Source organism: Hordeum vulgare, chromosome 2H (assembly GCF_904849725.1).
Source record: "Hordeum vulgare subsp. vulgare chromosome 2H, MorexV3_pseudomolecules_assembly, whole genome shotgun sequence".
NCBI classification, from domain to species: Eukaryota; Viridiplantae; Streptophyta; class Magnoliopsida; order Poales; family Poaceae; genus Hordeum; species Hordeum vulgare.
In genome coordinates this window covers 132,333,117-132,352,979 of record NC_058519.1, presented here as the reverse complement: position 1 = coordinate 132,352,979, position 19,863 = coordinate 132,333,117, and positions in this window count along the sequence as shown.

Below are 19,863 nucleotides of genomic sequence, written 5' to 3'. Positions count from 1 at the left end.
GGATAAAGTTAGTATGTATTTCATTACCGGATTTCCCAAGACCAAGAAAGGAAATAATGCTAACTTTGTGGTCATTGACTGTCTCTCCAAAGTAGCTCATTTTATTCCCGTTCGTGAGAGTATAACAGCTAGCCAGCTAGCGGAGTTATATATCTCTCGAATAGTGTCTCTTCATGGTGTTCCCCTGGAGCTTAACTCGGACCGTGGGAGTATCTTTACTTCTCGCTTCTCGGAAAGTTTTCAGAATGCTATGGGGACTCACTTATCTTTTAGCACTGCTTTCCACCCTCAGTCAAGTGGTCAAGTAGAAAGAGTGAATCAAATCCTAGAAGATATGCTCCGAGCTTGTGTTATATCGTTCGGTATGAATTGGGAGAAGTGCCTTCCATTCGCCGAATTTGCTTATAACAATAGTTATCAATCAAGCTTGGGCAAAGCTCCTTCTGAAGTTCTCTATGGACGAAGATGTCGAACACCTCTTAATTGGTCAGAAACCGGAGAGAGGCAAATCTTTGGCCCGAATATGATCCAGGATGCAGAAGAGCAGGTTCGCAATATTCGTGAAAAGTTGAAAACAGCCCAGTCTCGCAAAAAGAGCCAATATGATCGTCATCATAAGACTGTGACCTTTGAAATTGACGAGAAGGCTTACCTTCAGGTTACACCTTTGAAGGGTACCCATCGCTTCGGTATCAAGGGCAAGTTGGCTCCTCGTTATATTGGTCCTTTTCGCATTCTTGCCAAACGAGGAGAAGTTGCCTACCAGTTGGAACTTCCTCCGCATCTTTCCAAGGTTCATGATGTCTTCCACGTCTTGCAACTCAGGCATTGCTTTTTGGATCCTATCCGTGAAGTGGACCACGAAACGCTTGATCTCCAAGATAACCTTTCTTATCGAGAATAACCTGTTCGTATTCTCGACCAAGCTGAGCGTACTACCCTATGTCGAAACCTTAAGTTTCTTAAAGTACAATGGTCAAATCATTCTGAAAAAGGAGGCAACTTGGGAAAGAGAGGATCGTCTCCGACTTGACTATCCGGCGTTATTCCCGACGACTTTTAAATCTCGGGGCGAGATTCTTTTGAGTGGGGGTGAGTTGTCACATCCCTGGAACCCTAACCAAGGTTTAGCATTGGGCTCATATCTTCTTTGCATTGCATCCAAGAGAATTGCAACAAGAACAAGCAAGTGTTGAAGGAACACTCGAAAACCCTAGCCACTTCTCAAATTCAAAGGAATTATAAACTTGTTCAAATCAATGAACTCAAAATGGCCTCAAGAAAAGTTCAACTTTTCTGATAAATCATGGAAGCAAATAAGCAATGAAGAAAACCATTTTCATAACACTTTTGGCATTTTAAATAAATGCAAAAAGCTACTGGTTTCAAGTTTAAAGTTTGAATTCAAAAACTTTAAGTTTTCAAAAATGTTGAAAACTCCAGGAATGGTTGGATATATTCCAACAAATATTCTGGTGTGTTCAAAATACTTTTTACAAACTATTTTGGAGCTGAAATAAATAGCAAATCAAATAGTTAGCAAAACAGAAAAAAAGGAGGAAAGAATTACCTGTCGCTCACCTCACCCAGGCCCAGTCGCGATGTCGTCTTCCTCCTCGCCAGTAGGAGCAAGAGGTCGCCGTCGCGACGCCGCGCACCTCCACGCAGCTCTCTGCCTGCCTGGCCGCCGCTTCGCGCTGGCGAGCATGGGGATAACCTCCCCGAGCACGTATCTATCCATTCTCGTGCTCCACCTTCCCCCTCTCCTCTCGGTTCTTCCGATCCCCACTGCCGCCATTGACAGGAGCTCGAGCTCGAGCTGCCCGTGCCCCTAGCCACAGGATCTTCCTCCCGAGTGTGCCATTAGCTCCGCCTCGACGAGCTCGTCCTTCCTACAGAAGTCGAAGCCTCCCCGAGCCCTGCAACGCCCACGGCACCGTCGTCTTCAACCTTCGGCCGCCGGCGAGCTCTGCTCGATTCGTCGCCCTCAGCGCTTCCCCGAGCCGTCTAAGCCCTCCTCTGCACTCCTCGTGAGCCTGCGCAGATTTTCCCCAACTTTTCCCCGTTGATCTCCTCCTCTAGGCCTAGTTTCACCGGAGCCCGACGATGAACGCCGCTGCAGCTTGTCGCCGGCAGCCCTCCGGTGAACCGCTGGTCCGTCTGAGGCCACCAGCAGCCTCAGGACGTCACGTGGATGCTTTAGGAGCCCAGCCCCGCGCGATTTGACCCTGTATCCGATGACCTCGACGATGGCCAAACTTGGTCGCCGCCGAGCTCGTCGCCGGCGTCGATTCCGGCCACCCCAGCCCCTGGGGTTTGCCCCATCGTGCGCGTCGTCGAGTGGCCGTTCTCCCCGTGGTCTCCGCCGTGCGTTTGGACGTCGGAAGCGAGTTTCCGATGCCCTCCGCCATACTGGTGGTCGCCGGAGGCTCCCCGCCGGTGAGAACGACCTCGCTGCCGGTGGATCTCAGCTGGCCTGAGCCACTGACGTGTGGGGCCAGCCTATGGATAAGTTCGACTAATAAAAATAAAATTAAATAAATTAGTAAGTCACTGACATGTGGGTCCAGTGGGGTTAATTAGCTAATTAATATTAAAACCAATCTAAAAATGACCAGAGTCACTGACCAGTGGGTCCCAATGGTCAGGTTTGACTTTCAACGGCTAGTTGGACCTGCTGATGTCATGCTGATGCAGTAAAGAGTTTTTTGATTGAAAAGAATTCCAGAAAAATGCCAAAACTTCTAAAAATCATAGAAATTAATCTGTAACTCCAATGAAAATAAGTTATATATGAAAAAGTATCACAAAAATCCAAGGAATCTGAATATGGCATTTTCAAACATGTTTGAAAATGTTACTGAACCCAAACACATAGATTAATGAATAAGTTAACTCTTATAAATACTTTGGAGATGGAATTTTGAAATTATTTAAATTCCACTTCAAATGATATGATCAAACACCGTCCAAATCACAAACCAGCAACCTAACATGTCATCTCTATGCATGTTAAAAGCAAGTTGATCTGAGCATCAAGTCGAATCAATTAAAATGGTATCCGAGAATACCTCGTTCGAAGTAATATTTCAATTTGATTCAAATCAACTTCAAACCTAATAAATGTTAGTTATAAAAGTATACCACTTTGCATCCTCATGTCATGCTCATGCATCATCTTGTTGCATATGCTTGTGATTGATTGTTGTCACTCTTTTCAGTAGGCTCCGCTCCTCCGGATTCCACCGAATATCCGTCTGACGGATATTGTCACTCCTCAGAGCAACAAGGCAAGCAACCATTTTGATCATCCTGATAAATCCCATGTTCTCACTCCTTTACTTAATTATTGCATTAGGAACAAATGCTTCAAATGCTTTTGCCACGTTAGTTGAACCCACTTCCTTTGCATGACCTGTCCTTGTCACAGTAAATAGCTGAACCTTGCAACCTAGCATACCTGGTAATTGCTTGAGCCATGATGTGCCCTATCCTGCTATGCATGCTATGCTTAGAGTTGTGTATGGTCTGTCATCTGGGAGATGAACAGAATTGTGAGACTGTGTTCAGTAAGTAAAGGTTGTGTGTTGAACCTACTTTGGTAAAGGTACCGGTGAAAGGCTATGTAGGAGTACATGGCGGGTTGTTTCATTGGAACCGTCCTTAGGACCCGAGTTCCGTGTATGTAATCCAAGACTAGATACTACCACACGTTGGGATACTTAATTGACCCTCTCGAATTATTAATCGCTTAGTACTCGGTCGAGGAGTTGCAAGTAGTTTCTGGTGTTTATAGTCATGCTGGAGGCCGTGCATAGCGCTGACCTGAGAGGTGGACTGTGATGCGGTAGGCAGTGGCACGGTGTACCAAGTGGCACCCGGATGGTGGACTTGGGAACCCTGCGCACATCGTTTGAGGCCGTGGCGGAAACCTCGGTCGGACTTCCGTGCGGGTTAATCTCAGATAGGCGATAAACCTGGACTAGGTATTAGTGTGGTTAACGGTCGTGGCCGACTCCCTCACTGGGCTTCCGCTTGAAGGTTGCCAAGGTGCATGACGTGCACATGGCGATAAGTGGCGAGAGTGTGTGTGATGAAGTACACCCCTGCAGGGTTATGATCTATTCAAATAGCCACGTCCGCGGATATGGACTACTTGGAGACACATGTTGTTCATAGATAACTTCAATGGCTACTCATAAAATTGTCAAGATAAGTGTGAGTGTCGTGGACGGTATTTCCGTATGGAGATGGAATGATTCCACGATGGAGTATTGTTGTGGTGTTAGTGGACTCGTGTGCGAGAAATCAAGTTGTCAAAAGTTGTTTTAGAATGTAAGTTGTCTAGCCATGAGTCAAATGTTGGCATTCCGCATGAAGCCCCACAATTCCTTATTGATACATTGCATGAGTAGATAGTTATCCTAAAGTCTTGCTGAGTACCCCCGTACTCATGTTTGTTCAATAATTGTTGCAGAGGTGGTTAATGACCCTAACGGAGGGTTCTTCCTAGACATCGACGACGACGAGTAGCTGGTGTCCCAGCTACGATCTGGCCCTAGGTTTGGTCTGTAGTATAGTCAGGCCATGTGCCTTCTAGTTTCACCTGTCTATACTCAAACAGTTTCAAACACTTCCGCTGGCTTGTATCTGAATGACTGCTTTGATGGGTCGTGAGACCCTTACTGTGTAATATTATGTGCGTGGCTCTTCCGAGCCTTTTAAATAAAGCTTGTATGTTATGGTTATGTTGTGATGCCATCGATGTATGTGTACATATCGGTATGCCATGCGTACGTGTGTCGTAGTTGATATGTATGGGGTTCGATTACCTAGCCGTAAACTTTAGTAGCACTCCTTACAGGGAAATGCCCCTTTGTGATCCAACGAGCCATGGTAGTTCGCTACTGCTCCAGACACATTGGTTGACCGGCGTGTGTCCTTCTTAGCTGATGTGTCTGTCCCCTTGGGGGAAATGTCACGCAATGTAATGGAGTCCTTGTAGCTTGCTACGACTCGTCTACATCCGCTGGTGACTGACACCTGCTTTGCTGGGTCATGTATGCCTATCCTTGTGCGGAACTGCTAAGGTAAGGCATGCCTTTTGACTCGTCTCCATGTTTTATGACTAGACATGTCGATCCGGGTTCTTTCCCATTGGAATGCTAGCGACACAATTGCATACGTGAGTCAAAAGGCGCAAACGGTCCCGGCTAAGGTAAGGCTGCAGCCGTGGGGTTAACCGTGCGTCAGACCGCAAAGGGATGCGATGTGTTACAGGCTGGATTCCTATGGCTTAGGATCGGGGTCCCGACATACAGTGGTAGGCCCGACTGGTCGTTACCGACTGAGATGTCTTGGTAGTAAAACCAGGATTCTTGCCAGCCCTTGACCGAGTCATGAAATTACATCTGCGGGTATCTACTCTTCCCTATGAGATGAATGCCTAAGTCCCCGCAGATCTGAACTGCATTCCTCTTCTCCCCGACCGAGAGAATTTCTTCACTATCACCACTCGACATGTAAAAAGATGCTTGATCAACCACCAGTGGGGATGACATCCAAGGAAATTCTCACACAAGGACACAAAAGCAGCCAGGTACGATATGGTATTGGGGGGGAATGGTGGAATTGAGCATCGTAGAAATCGAGGAAAGTGCAAAAGAAGGGGCGAGGGGGCATGGAGAAACCTCGCTCGACGTGAGTGATGAGGAGAACTCACTTGTCTCCTCGTGACACATGCTCCTTCTCAACCTTCTCCGGCAAATGTCATATCCCAGTGACCACGAGCCCCTGGCTCTCCAACTCCAGCAGTTGATTCGTGGTGACGCATGAAAACTGTTGGGGAACGTCGCAAGGGAAACAAAAAATTTCCTACGCGCACGAAGACCTATCATGGTGATGTCCATCTACGAGAGGGGATGAGTGATCTACGTACCCTTGTAGATCGTACAGCAGAAGCGATTAGAGATCGCGGTTGATGTAGTGGAACGTCCTCACGTCCCTCGATCCGCCCCGCGAACAATCCCGCGATCAGTCCCACGATCTAGTACCGAACGGACGGCACCTCCGCGTTCAGCACACGTACAGCTCGACGATGATCTCGGCCTTCTTGATCCAGCAAGAGAGACGGAGAGGTAGAAGAGTTCTCCGGCAGCGTGACGGCGCTCCGGAGGTTGGTGATGATCTTGTCTCAGCAGGGCTCCGCCCGAGCTCCGCAGAAACACGATCTAGAGGAAAAACTATGGAGGTATGTGGTCGGGCAGCCGTGAGAAAGTCGTCTCAAATCTGCCCTAAAAGCCCCATATATATAGGAGGAGGGAGGGAGACCTTGCCTTGGGGTCCAAGGGAACCCCAAGGGGTCGTCCGAGCCAGGGGGGAGGACTCTCCCCCCCCCCCCCCAAACCGAGTCCTACTTGGTTTGGTGGGAGGGAGTCCTTCCCCTTTCCCACCTCTCCCTTTTTTTTCTTTCCTTTGATATTTTCTCTTCCTTGGCGCATAGGATTTGGTGGGCTGTCCCACCAGCCCACTAAGGGCTGGTGTGACCCCCCCAAATACCTATGGGCTTCCCCGGAGTGGGTTGCCCCCCTCCGGTGAACCCCCGGAACCCATTCGTCATTCCCGGTACATTCCCGGTAACTCCGAAAACCTTCCGGTAATCAAATGAGGTCATCCTATATATCAATCTTCGTTTTCGGACCATTCCGGAAACCCTCGTGACGTCCGTGATCTCATCCGGGACTCCGAACAACATTCGGTAACCAACCATATAACTCAAATAAGCATAAAACAACGTCGAACCTTAAGTGTGCAGACCCTGCGGGTTCGAGAACTATGTAGACATGACCCGAGAGACTCCTCGGTCAATATCCAATAGCGGGACCTGGATGCCCATATTGGATCCTACATATTCTACGAAGATCTTATCATTTGAACCTCAGTGCCAAGGATTCGTATAATCCCGTATGTCATTCCCTTTGTCCTTCGGCATGTTACATGCCCGAGATTCGATCGTCAGTATCCGCATACCTATTTCAACCTCGTTTACCGGCAAGTCTCTTTACTCGTTCCGTAATACAAGATCCCGCAACTTACACTAAGTTACATTGCTTGCAAGGCTTGTGTGTGATGTTGTATTACCGAGTGGGCCCCGAGATACCTCTCCGTCACACGGAGTGACAAATCCCAGTCTTGATCCATACTAACTCAACTAACACCTTCGGAGATACCTGTAGAGCATCTTTATAGTCACCCAGTTACGTTGCGACGTTTGATACACACAAAGCATTCCTCCGGTGTCAGTGAGTTACATGATCTCATGGTCATAGGAATAAATACTTGACACGCAGAAAACAGTAGCAACAAAATGACACGATCAACATGCTACGTCTATTAGTTTGGGTCTAGTCCATCACGTGATTCTCCCAATGACGTGATCCAGTTATCAAGCAACAACACCTTGTTCATAATCAGAAGACACTGACTATCATCGATCAACTGGCTAGCCAACTAGAGGCATGCTAGGGACGGTGTTTTGTCTATGTATCCACACATGTAAATGAGTCTTCATTCAATACAATTATAGCATGGATAATAAACTATTATCTTGATACAGGAATTATAATAATAACTATACATTTATTATTGCCTCTAGGGCATAATTCCAACAGTCTCCCACTTGCACTAGAGTCAATAATCTAGCCCTCACATCACCATGTGAATTACATTGTAATAAATCTAACACCCATACAGTTCTGGTGTCGATCATGTTTTGGCCGTGGAAGAGGTTTAGTCAGCGGGTCTGCTACATTCAGATCCGTGTGCACTTTGCATATATTTACGTCCTCCTCCTCGACGTAGTCGCAGATGAGGTTGAAGCGTCGTTTGATGTGTCTGGTCTTCTTATGAAACCTCGGTTCCTTTGCTAAGGCAATGGCACCAGTGTTGTCACAGAACAAGGTTATTGGATCCAGTGCACTTGGCACCACTCCAAGATCCGTCATGAACTGCTTCATCCAGACACCCTCCTTAGCTGCCTCCGAGGCAGCCATGTACTCCGCTTCACATGTAGAATCTGCTACGACGCTTTGCTTGGAACTGCACCAGCTTACTGCACCCCCATTAAGAATAAATACGTATCCGGTTTGCGACTTAGAGTCGTCCGGATCTGTGTCAAAGCTTGCATCGACGTAACCTTTTACGGCGAGCTCTTCGTCACCTCCATACACGAGAAACATCTCCTTAGTCCTTTTCAGGTACTTCAGGATATTCTTGACCGCCGTCCAGTGATCCACTCCTGGATTACTCTGGAACCTACCTGCCATACTTATGGCCAGGCTAACATCCGGTCTAGTGCACAGCATTGCATACATGATAGAGCCTATGGCTGAAGCATAGGGGACGGAGCGCATATGCTCTCTATCTTCATCAGTTGCTGGGCACTGAGTCTTACTCAATCTCGTACCTTGTAACACTGGCAAGAACCCTTTCTTGGACTGTTCCATTTTGAACCTCTTCAAAACTTTATCAAGGTATGTGCTTTGTGAAAGTCCTATCAGGCGTTTTGATCTATCCCTATAGATCTTAATGCCTAGAATGTAAGCAGCTTCTCCTAGGTCCTTCATAGAGAAACTTTTATTCAAGTAACCTTTTATGCTCTCCAAAAGCTCTACGTTGTTTCCAATCAGTAATATGTCATCCACATATAATATTAGAAACGCCACAGAGCTCCCACTCACTTTCTTGTAAATACAAGATTCTCCAACCACTTGTATAAACCCAAATGCTTTGATCACCTCATCAAAGCGTTTGTTCCAACTCCGAGATGCTTGCACCAGTCCATAAATGGATCGCTGGAGCTTGCACACTTTGTCAGCATTTTTAGGATCGACAAAACCTTCGGGTTGCATCATATACAACTCTTCCTTAAGGAAACCGTTAAGGAACGCCGTTTTGACATCCATCTGCCAAATTTCATAATCTAAAAATGCAGCTATTGCTAACATGATTCTGACGGACTTAAGCATCGCTACGGGAGAGAAAGTCTCATCGTAGTCAATTCCTGGAACTTGTGAAAAACCCTTTGCCACAAGTCGAGCTTTATAAACGGTCACATTACCGTCAGCGTCCATCTTCTTCTTAAAGATCCATTTGTTCTGAATAGCCTTGCGGCCCTCAGGCAGTATCTCCAAAGTCCACACTTTGTTCTCATACATGGATCCTATCTCGGATTTCATGGCTTCCAGCCATTTGTTGGAATCTGGGCCCACCATTGCTTCTTCATAATTTGCAGGTTCATTGTTGTCTAACAACATGATTGATAAGATGGGATTACCGTACCACTCTGGAGCAGCGCGTGATCTCGTCGACCTGCGTGGTTCAACAGAAACTTGAACTGGAGTTTCATGATCATCATCATTAACTTCCTCCTCAACCGGCGTCGCAATGACAGAGGTTTCCTCTTGCCCTGCGCCACCATCCAGAGGGATAATAGGTTCGACAACCTCGTCAAGTTCTATCTTCCTCCCACTCAATTCTCTCGAGAGAAACTCCTTCTCGAGAAAAGTTCCGTTCTTAGCAACAAACACTTTGCCCTCGGATTTGAGATAGAAGGTGTACCCAACTGTCTCTTTTTGGGTAACCTATGAAGACGCATTTTTCCGCTTTGGGTTCCAGCTTTTCAGGCTGAAGCTTTTTGACATAAGCATCACATCCCCAAACTTTAAGAAATGACAATTTTGGCCTTTTGCCACACCACAGTTCGTATGGCGTCGTCTCAACGGATTTCGATGGTGCCCTATTTAAAGTGAATGCAGCTGTTTCTAATGCATAACCCCAAAATGATAACGGCAAATCAGTAAGAGACATCATAGATCGCACCATTTCTAATAAAGTACGATTACGACGTTCGGACACACCATTACGCTGCGGTGTTCCAGGCGGTGTTAACTGCGAAACAATTCCACATTGTCTTAAGTGAGTACCAAACTCGAAACTCAGATACTCACCCCCACGATCAGACCGTAGGAACTTGATCTTCTTGTTACGATGATTTTCCACTTCACTCTGAAATTGCTTGAACTTTTCAAATGTTTCAGACTTGTGCTTCATCAAGTAGACATAACCATATCTACTTAGATCGTCAGTGAAGGTGAGAAAATAACGATATCCGCCGCGTGCCTCCACGCTCATTGGACCACACACATCGGTATGTATGATTTCCAACAAGTCACTTGCACGCTCTATTGTTCCGGAGAACGGAGTCTTAGTCATCTTGCCCATGAGGCATGGTTCGCATGTGTCAAGTGAATCAAAGTCAAGTGACTCCAAAAGTCCATCAGCATGGAGTTTCTTCATGCGCTTTACACCAATATGACCCAAGCGGCAGTGCCACAAAAATATGGTGCTATCATTGTTTACTCTAACTCTTTTGGTCTCAATGTTATGTATATGCGTATCTCTATCAAGATTCAATATGAACAATCCTCTCACATTCGGTGCATGACCATAAAAGATGTCACTCATAGAAATAGAACAACCATTATTCTCAGACTTAAAAGAGTAACCGTCTCGCAATAAACAAGATCCAGATATAATGTTCATGCTCAACGCAGGCACTAAATAACAATGATTTAAGTTCATCACTAATCCCGATGGTAGTTGAAGTGACACGGTGCCGACGGCGATTGCATCAACCTTGGAACCGTTTCCTACGCGCATCGTCACTTCGTCTTTCGCCAGCCTCCGTCTATTCCGTAGTTCCTGCTTCGAGTTGCAAATGTGAGCAACAGAACCGGTATCGAATACCCAGGCACTACTACGAGAGCTGGTTAAGTACACATCAATAACATGTATATCAAATATACCTGATTTTTCTTTGCCCGCCTTCTTATCTGCCAGATACTTGGGGCAATTGCGCTTCCAGTGACCCATACCCTTGCAATAGAAGCACTCTGTTTCAGGCTTAGGTCCAGCCTTGGGTTTCTTCGGCGGATTGGCAACAGGCTTGCCGCTCTTCTTCGAATTGCCCTTCTTGCCTTTGTCGTTTCTCTTGAAACTAGTGGTCTTGCTCACCATCAACAGTTGATGTTCTTTACGGAGTTCAGACTCTGCGACTTTCAGCATCGCAAACAACTCGCCGGGAGACTTGTTCATCCCTTCCATGTTGTAGTTCAACACAAAGCCTTTATAGCTTGGCGGCAGTGATTGGAGGATTCTTTCAGTGATAGCTTCTTGCGGGAGTTCAATCCCTAGTTCAGCTAGACGGTTTGAGTACCCAGACATCTTGAGTACATGTTCACTGACAGACGAGCTTTCCTCCATCTTGCAAGCATAGAATTTATCGGAGGTCTCATACCTCTCGATCCGGGCGTTCTTCTGAAAGATAAACTTCAACTCCTGGAACATCTCAAATGCTCCATGACGCTCAAAGCGACGTTGAAGTCCCGGCTCTAAGCCATACAAGACTGCACATTGAACTATCGAGTAGTCCTCCTTACGTGCTAGCCAAGCGTTCTTAACATCCTGATCAGCCGTAGCGGGTGGTTCATCTCCTAGCGCAGCATTAAGGACATAATCCTTCTTTCCAGCTTGTAAGATTAGCTTAAGATTACGAGCCCAGTCTACAAAGTTGCTTCCATCATCTTTCAACTTAGCTTTCTCTAGGAACGTATTAAAATTGAGGATGACACTTGCGTGAGCCATGATCTACAACACAAATATATTCAAAGTGGACTTAGACAATGTTCAAGATAATTAGAGTTCAACTTAATCAAATTATATGCTAAACTCCCACTCAAAAAGTACATCTCTCTAGTCATTTGAGTGGTCCATGATCCACTTACACTATCCCAAGTCCGATCATCACGTGAGTCGAGAGTAGTTTCAGTGGTAAGCATCCCTATGCTAATCATATCAACTATATGATTCATGATTGACCTTTCGGTCTCATGTGTTTCGAGGCCATGTCTGCACATGCTAGGCTCGTCAAGCTTAACCCGAGTGTTCCGTGTGCGCAACTGTTTTGCACCCGTTGTATGTGAACGTTGAGTCTATCACACCCGATCATCACGTGGTGTCTCGAAACGACGAACTGTAGCAACGGTGCACAGTCGGGGAGAACACAATTTCGTCTTGAAATTTTAGTGAGAGATCACCTCATAATGCTACCGTCGTTCTAAGTAAAATAAGGTGCATAAAAGGATTAACATCACATGCAATTCATAAGTGACATGATATGGCCATTATCACGTGCTTCTTGATCTCCATCACCAAAGCACCGGCACGATCTTCTTGTCACCGGCGCCACACCATGATCTCCATCATCATGATCTCCATCAACGTGTCGCCATCGGGGTTGTCGTGCTACTTATGCTATCACTACTAAAGCTACATCCTAGCAAAATAGTAAACGCATCTGCAAGCACATATGTTAGTATAAAGACAACCCTATGGCTCCTGCCGGTTGCCGTACCATCGACGTGCAAGTCGATATTTCTATTACAACATGATCATCTCATACATCCAATATATCACATCACATCATTGGCCATATCACATCACAATCATACCCTGCAAAAACAAGTTAGACGTCCTCTAATTTTGTTGTTGCATGTTTTACGTGGTGACCAAGGGTATCTAGTAGGATCGCATCTTACTTACGCAAACACCACAACGGAGATATATGAGTTGCTATTTAACCTCATCCAAGGACCTCCTCGGTCAAATCCGATTCAACTAAAGTTGGAGAAACCGTCACTTGCCAGTCATCTTTGAGCAAAGGGGGTCACTCGTAACGATGAAATCAGTCTCTCGTAAGCGTACGAGTAATATCGGTCCAAGCCGCTTCGATCCAACAATACCGCAGAATCAAGAAAAGACTAAGGAGGGCAGCAAAACGCACATCACCGCCCACAAAACCTTTTGTGTTCTACTCGAGAAGACATCTACGCATGAACCTAGCTCATGATGCCACTGTTGGGGAACGTCGCAAGGGAAACAAAAATTTTCCTACGCGCACGAAGACCTATCATGGTGATGTCCATCTACGAGAGGGGATGAGTGATCTACGTACCCTTGTAGATCGTACAGCAGAAGCGATTAGAGATCGCGGTTGATGTAGTGGAACGTCCTCACGTCCCTCGATCCGCCCCGCGAACAATCCCGCGATCAGTCCCACGATCTAGTACCGAACGGACGGCACCTCCGCGTTCAGCACACGTACAGCTCGACGATGATCTCGGCCTTCTTGATCCAGCAAGAGAGACGGAGAGGTAGAAGAGTTCTCCGGCAGCGTGACGGCGCTCCGGAGGTTGGTGATGATCTTGTCTCAGCAGGGCTCCGCCCGAGCTCCGCAGAAACACGATCTAGAGGAAAAACTATGGAGGTATGTGGTCGGGCAGCCGTGAGAAAGTCGTCTCAAATCTGCCCTAAAAGCCCCATATATATAGGAGGAGGGAGGGAGACCTTGCCTTGGGGTCCAAGGGAACCCCAAGGGGTCGGCCGAGCCAGGGGGGAGGACTCTCCCCCCCCCCCCAAACCGAGTCCTACTTGGCTTGGTGGGAGGGAGTCCTTCCCCTTTCCCACCTCTCCCTTTTTTTTCTTTCCTTTGATATTTTCTCTTCCTTGGCGCATAGGATTTGGTGGGCTGTCCCACCAGCCCACTAAGGGCTGGTGTGACCCCCCCAAATACCTATGGGCTTCCCCGGAGTGGGTTGCCCCCCTCCGGTGAACCCCCGGAACCCATTCGTCATTCCCGGTACATTCCCGGTAACTCCGAAAACCTTCCGGTAATCAAATGAGGTCATCCTATATATCAATCTTCGTTTCCGGACCATTCCGGAAACCCTCGTGACGTCCGTGATCTCATCCGGGACTCCGAACAACATTCGGTAACCAACCATATAACTCAAATACGCATAAAACAACGTCGAACCTTAAGTGTGCAGACCTTGCGGGTTCGAGAACTATGTAGACATGACCCGAGAGACTCCTCGGTCAATATCCAATAGCGGGACCTGGATGCCCATATTGGATCCTACATATTCTACGAAGATCTTATCGTTTGAACCTCAGTGCCAAGGATTCGTATAATCCCGTATGTCATTCCCTTTGTCCTTCGGCATGTTACATGCCCGAGATTCGATCGTCAGTATCCGCATACCTATTTCAACCTCGTTTACCGGCAAGTCTCTTTACTCGTTCCGTAATACAAGATACCGCAACTTACACTAAGTTACATTGCTTGCAAGGCTTGTGTGTGATGTTGTATTACCGAGTGGGCCCCGAGATACCTCTCCGTCACACGGAGTGACAAATCCCAGTCTGGATCCATACTAATTCAACTAACACCTTCGGAGATACCTATAGAGCATCTTTATAGTCACCCAGTTACGTTGCGACGTTTGATACACACAAAGCATTCCTCCGGTGTCAGTGAGTTATATGATCTCATGGTCATAGGAATAAATACTTGACACGCAGAAAACAGTAGCAACAAAATGACACGATCAACATGCTACGTCTATTAGTTTGGGTCTAGTCCATCACGTGATTCTCCCAATGACGTGATCCAGTTATCAAGCAACAACACCTTGTTCATAATCAGAAGACACTGACTATCATCGATCAACTGGCTAGCCAACTAGAGGCATGCTAGGGACGGTGTTTTGTCTATGTATCCACACATGTAAATGAGTCTTCATTCAATACAATTATAGCATGGATAATAAACTATTATCTTGATACAGGAATTATAATAATAACTATACATTTATTATTGCCTCTAGGGCATAATTCCAACAAAAACAACTAGCCGCCTTGGATCCAGCCCACCAACGGTGCCCCGACGCTCGAGAAATACCTGCATGATGTCTTCTTCCTCGTCATTTTGCTCGGCAATGTGGCCGAGGCGTGTAGTGGCTAAGGGTAGGGTGGCGGAGCGCTCGAGCAAGGTAGCGGAGTTGGCGAGGGAGGTAGAGAAACCAAATCTAGCAATACCCCTCCCTCTCTCCAGATAATCCTTGTGTATGATGGGAAAGAGATCTCCAGCCGGCAATCAACCGTCAAGGTGAGATCTGCAAGATCCCACGGACAATGCACCTACTACATGTGGCAAAATTCCAAGTGTGGAAATCAAGGTGCCTTTGCCACTATCCCCGCTACTCATGATGATGCTATTTCCGCTCTCGCGCTGTCACCCATGTTTTGAAACTCTCAAAAACTCCGCCGTGTTTCGATCCGATTGGAACCTACATCCAATTTCCAAAAAGAAGGTTAGTTGGCCCGTCGAACGTTTTATCCCTTCGAAGGAACTCAGTCACTCGGATATGTGTAGAAGTGGTGAGGAAAGCCCTACCCGGGCGTGAGTGGGATCTGTCCTAACTCTCGCCTGATCACTTGAAGCCCCCAGCTCTCGTACGCCCAAGCAACGAATCCATTTCCCCGAGGGATGAGCAAATATCACCAAATGAAGACATCCGGACAGTCAAATCATTAAGAATGTTCCAGTCCCTAAACTGTAGTGGTTTACTTTGGATCCGAGTGGAACAGACCCGAGCTACTTTCCTAGCATCTCTGAGACACCGGGGACACTACAAAGTGTCTTTCACTCGACTAGACAAACCTCAACTGATTCGGTGGCTACTGATGGGGTTACCTACTTAGGGTAGGGCCATGGTCCTGCTATCCAGGGCTACCTAGGGCCTAACATAATCATTGAAGTCCCACGGCTACCGGTGCAGCCAAAGTCTCACTCAGACATACAAAGTCACTCGGAGAGTCTCCAGTCAGTGGATGCACACCAGCACTCGGACCAGGATAAGGCGTGGATGACGAAGGGACTGCAATGGCTACGGGACTTTACCTCTCACATGAAGTGGTGTAAAGACTAACGTTACGTGTAACGCCTCTAGTTAAGACAGTAGTTTCTAGTAATGTCTGAAGTTACTCTCATTAAATGCCCTAGTTATGGCGCTCGGCTGGTGGTAGCGCACTCTATATAAGCCGCACCCGAGCTCCTTGACAAGGGTAAGCACCCCGTGCATTCACACACCCCATAAGAAACACTAAGCCTGAGGGTTGAGACGTAGGGTCTTTACCACTTCCAAGTGGAGTCTGAACTCGTACATCCAAGTGTTACACTTGCACCGTAGCTAGGCTCCGCCCCCTCATTAGTACCGCTAGTACTATTGTCAGGCTCGTTCCCTCGACACTGATCGCATGCATTGGCTGGCTCCTACGCATGCAATGGACATAGTACTAGTCTCGAAAAAACGCTTGCATGTAGCCAACCTCCCTCGCATGCAGCCGCTGTGAATTTACTTCCCACAATTAATGGAACAACAATCAAGGAAAGCGGCCTAATAAAAACAGAAGTGGATTTGTTGCTAAGCGACCCTATAAACCCGTACAGAGGTAATAACCTATAATCTATGTATGGTTTCTATGTGAGGTTTGTCATGTTTTCATGGGCTTGCATTAAAAATGAGACCTCATATGACCCATGGAGGATGAAGTCAGGTGGTGATCATCATTAAGGTTGAGTTGTGCAAGTTCAAGTGAAGCATCACGAAGATAGTTGAAGCTTCTCATTCATTCTGGTGATAGTGGAGAGAGGCTCTCCCATCGTGGAGCGTGGGAGAGCAATTTACTAGTCTTCATCAAGCCAGCGAAATCAAGAAATGTGGTCCAACTTAAGTCGGGCATGATCCTCATTATCTAACTCTAGTGGATTATGTGCGAGCAAAGGTATAACCTTGATAGGTTTTCTCTTTTACAAGTCTCGTGGTGTTAGTTGCGAGACCGGGTTATAGGATTGATAGCCATACTATCAATGGGTATCTCAAGTGAATAGCTTGTTCGTATCGTTCGTAGAGAGCTTAAACCTTTGCATCCATGGAATCATCTTTCTTGGTTCTTGTTTGACTTTTCTCTATGTTAGTTTTTGTGCTTGTGGTCATCTCATGAATAGCTCAAATTTATCAAAAACCAGATTTCATATGCATCTTCTTTTATGTTTTCAATGTTGGAGTCTTTTTCGTCTCTTTACTTATGGAGATTTGACAACTCGTGTCGTTTGCTTTCTATAAAGCTTGAGTTTGTCGAAATGAGATGTCATTTACAGAAGTTTCGGTTGCTTTGGTATTACCTGTTTGGTCCGGTTATACCGCACGTTCTAGCCGTTGTATCACTCCTTATGGAGTGGACACACTGCCAGGCGGTTGTACCACATACTTTGGCAGTTGTAGCACTCCTTCATTGAGCGATACTACGTGATGAAATACCAGTCCAACAACCTCATACTATTGCGGTTGTACCGCTCCCTTGTTGAGCGGGTTTGGCAGTGGTGCTCGGTCGGAGGCCTAGAGTTTTTTAGTTATTTCATATTAGCTTGTACAACCGGCAACCGAGCAGTTCTACCGCTTTGTACGCCATGGCCATGTCTGAAGACATAGGGAAGTTGTATCGGCACTTGTATTGCTCCAACTACCGCTAGAGGCTTATTCCTCTCAGTTTTGGGGTTGCGGTACTAAGCGGTGGTTGTGTGGTTGAAGAAGATATTATTTCAATAACTAGTATAATCGTATGTCACAGCATCCACGATTTACTGCCCGGAGCAATTGTACCACTCAATGTATTTTGCATTGTAACAGTTAGATTTGTGGGGTCCTATTTAAGGGGTCTTCTTCCCCAATGGTCCCAACGTCTTTGAAAAAGTTTGCTCCCACCATTGTTGACCTCTTAAAGCTTGCTTTCTGGGAAAACTGAGAGGAGATCTAGATCTACAGTTCCACCAATCCATCTCTCCTCTAAGTGAGGGAACCCTTTGGATCTAGATTTTAGAGTACTTTGGTGTTCTCCTCTTTTGCTCTTCCTCTCATATTCCTCCATAGCACTAGTTATTGTGGTAAGATTTGGGAGAGAAAGACTTTAGCACTCTGTGTGCTCTTGTCATTACATTAGTTGCATCATTTTAAGTTCTCCACGAGTATTTGTGGAAGTGAAAGTTGACAAACGTATTACTCTTGGGTGATTGGCACCTTAGAGCGTGTTCCTCTTGAGTGCTTGGGCACCCTAGATGGTGGGTGTTTTCATGAATCTCAATCATCGTGGTTTAAAGCTTCGGGCAAGTTTCGGGAGCATTCAATTAAGTTGTGGAGATTGCCTCGTGATTTGTACAGGTTCGGTGATCGCCCTCATGGGTCTTGAATTGTATGTTTCGGTTACCTCCCTTAAGGGTCCCTTAGCAGAATCATTGCACCTTGCCTTGTGCGAGGGTGTGAGGAGAATACGGTGAGCCATTGTGGTGCTTGCGGAGGATTATACCTCAACATCGATCTAATGGAGATTAGCATCCGCAAGGGTGTGAACTTCGGGATACATCATCGTCTCTGCATGCCTCTGTTATCTATTTTCCGAGACCTTTACTTATGCGCATACTTTGAGATAGCCATCACACTTTAAGTTATATATCTTTTTATCACATAGTTGTTTATCTTGATTAGCATAAGTTGTTTGTATACGTAGTTAAGCCTAGTTTATTAAGTTTTTGTGCTTGGTAAATTAAATGCTAGTTTTATTTCACACTTATTTAAGGCTAAACTATAATTGTTTTAAATGCCTATTCACCCCCTCTAGGTGACATCCACATCCTTTCAAACATAAACCCTCAAAACGCACGCAACCTTCAAGACCGCATGGTCCAACGTGTTTTGCCATCTAAGATAACACTACATCAGTCAGTTCGGCGGTTAGGACAGATTTTCCTTGCAAACCGAAGGAATGCTAGAGGGTTTTGTGGACTGATACGTCTCCATCGTATCTACTTTTCCAAACTCTTTTGCCCTTGTTTCGGACTCTAATTTGCATGATTTGAATGGAACTAACCTGGACTGACGCTGTTTTCAGCAGAATTGCCTTGGTGTTATTTTTGTGCAGAAATCAAAGTTCTCAGAACGTCTTGAAAATTTACGGGGAACATTTTTGGAAAATATGAAAAATACTTGCGCAAAGATCCACCTGAGGGGTGGGCCAATGGGCCACAAGCCCTGCCACCGCCACCCCCCTGGCGGCGGTGGGCAAGCTTGTGGGGCCCACGTGGCTCTGCCGCCCCCAATCTCACCTCATTAAGTCCACTTTCGTCCCACAAAAAATAAAAAGAGAAGATTTCGTCGCGTTTGCGATACGGAGGCGCCGCCACAACCTGTTGTTCATCTGGAGGGTAGATCTGGAGTCCGTTTTGGGCTCTGGAGAAGGGAAATCGTCGCCATCGTCATCATCAACCTTCTTGCCTCTCCAATTCCATGAAGCTCTTCGTCGTTCGTGAGTAATCTATTCGTAGGCTCGCTGGGCGGTGATGAGTAGGATGAGATCTATCATGTAATCGAGTTAGTTTTGACGGGGATTGATCCCTAGTATCCACTATGTTCTGAGATTGATGTTGCTACTACTTTGCCATGCTTAATGCTTGTCACTAGGGCCCGAGTGCCATGATTTCAGATCTGAAATTATTAAGTTGTCACCAATATATGTGTGTTTTAGATCCGGTCTTGCAAGTTGTATTTACCTACTATGTGTTACGATCCGGCAACCCCGGAGTGACAATAACCGGAACCACTCCCGGTGATGACCATAGTTTGAGGAGTTCATGTGTTCAACAAGTGCTAATGCGTTGGTCCAGTTCTTTATTAAAAGGAGAACCTTAATATCCCGTAGTTTCCTTTTGGACCCCGCTGCCACGGGAGGGATGGACAATAGATGTCATGCAAGTTCTTTTCCCTAAGCACGTATGACGACACACGGAATGCATGCCTACATCACATTGACGAACGGGAGCTAGCCACATATCTCTCCGTGTTATAACTG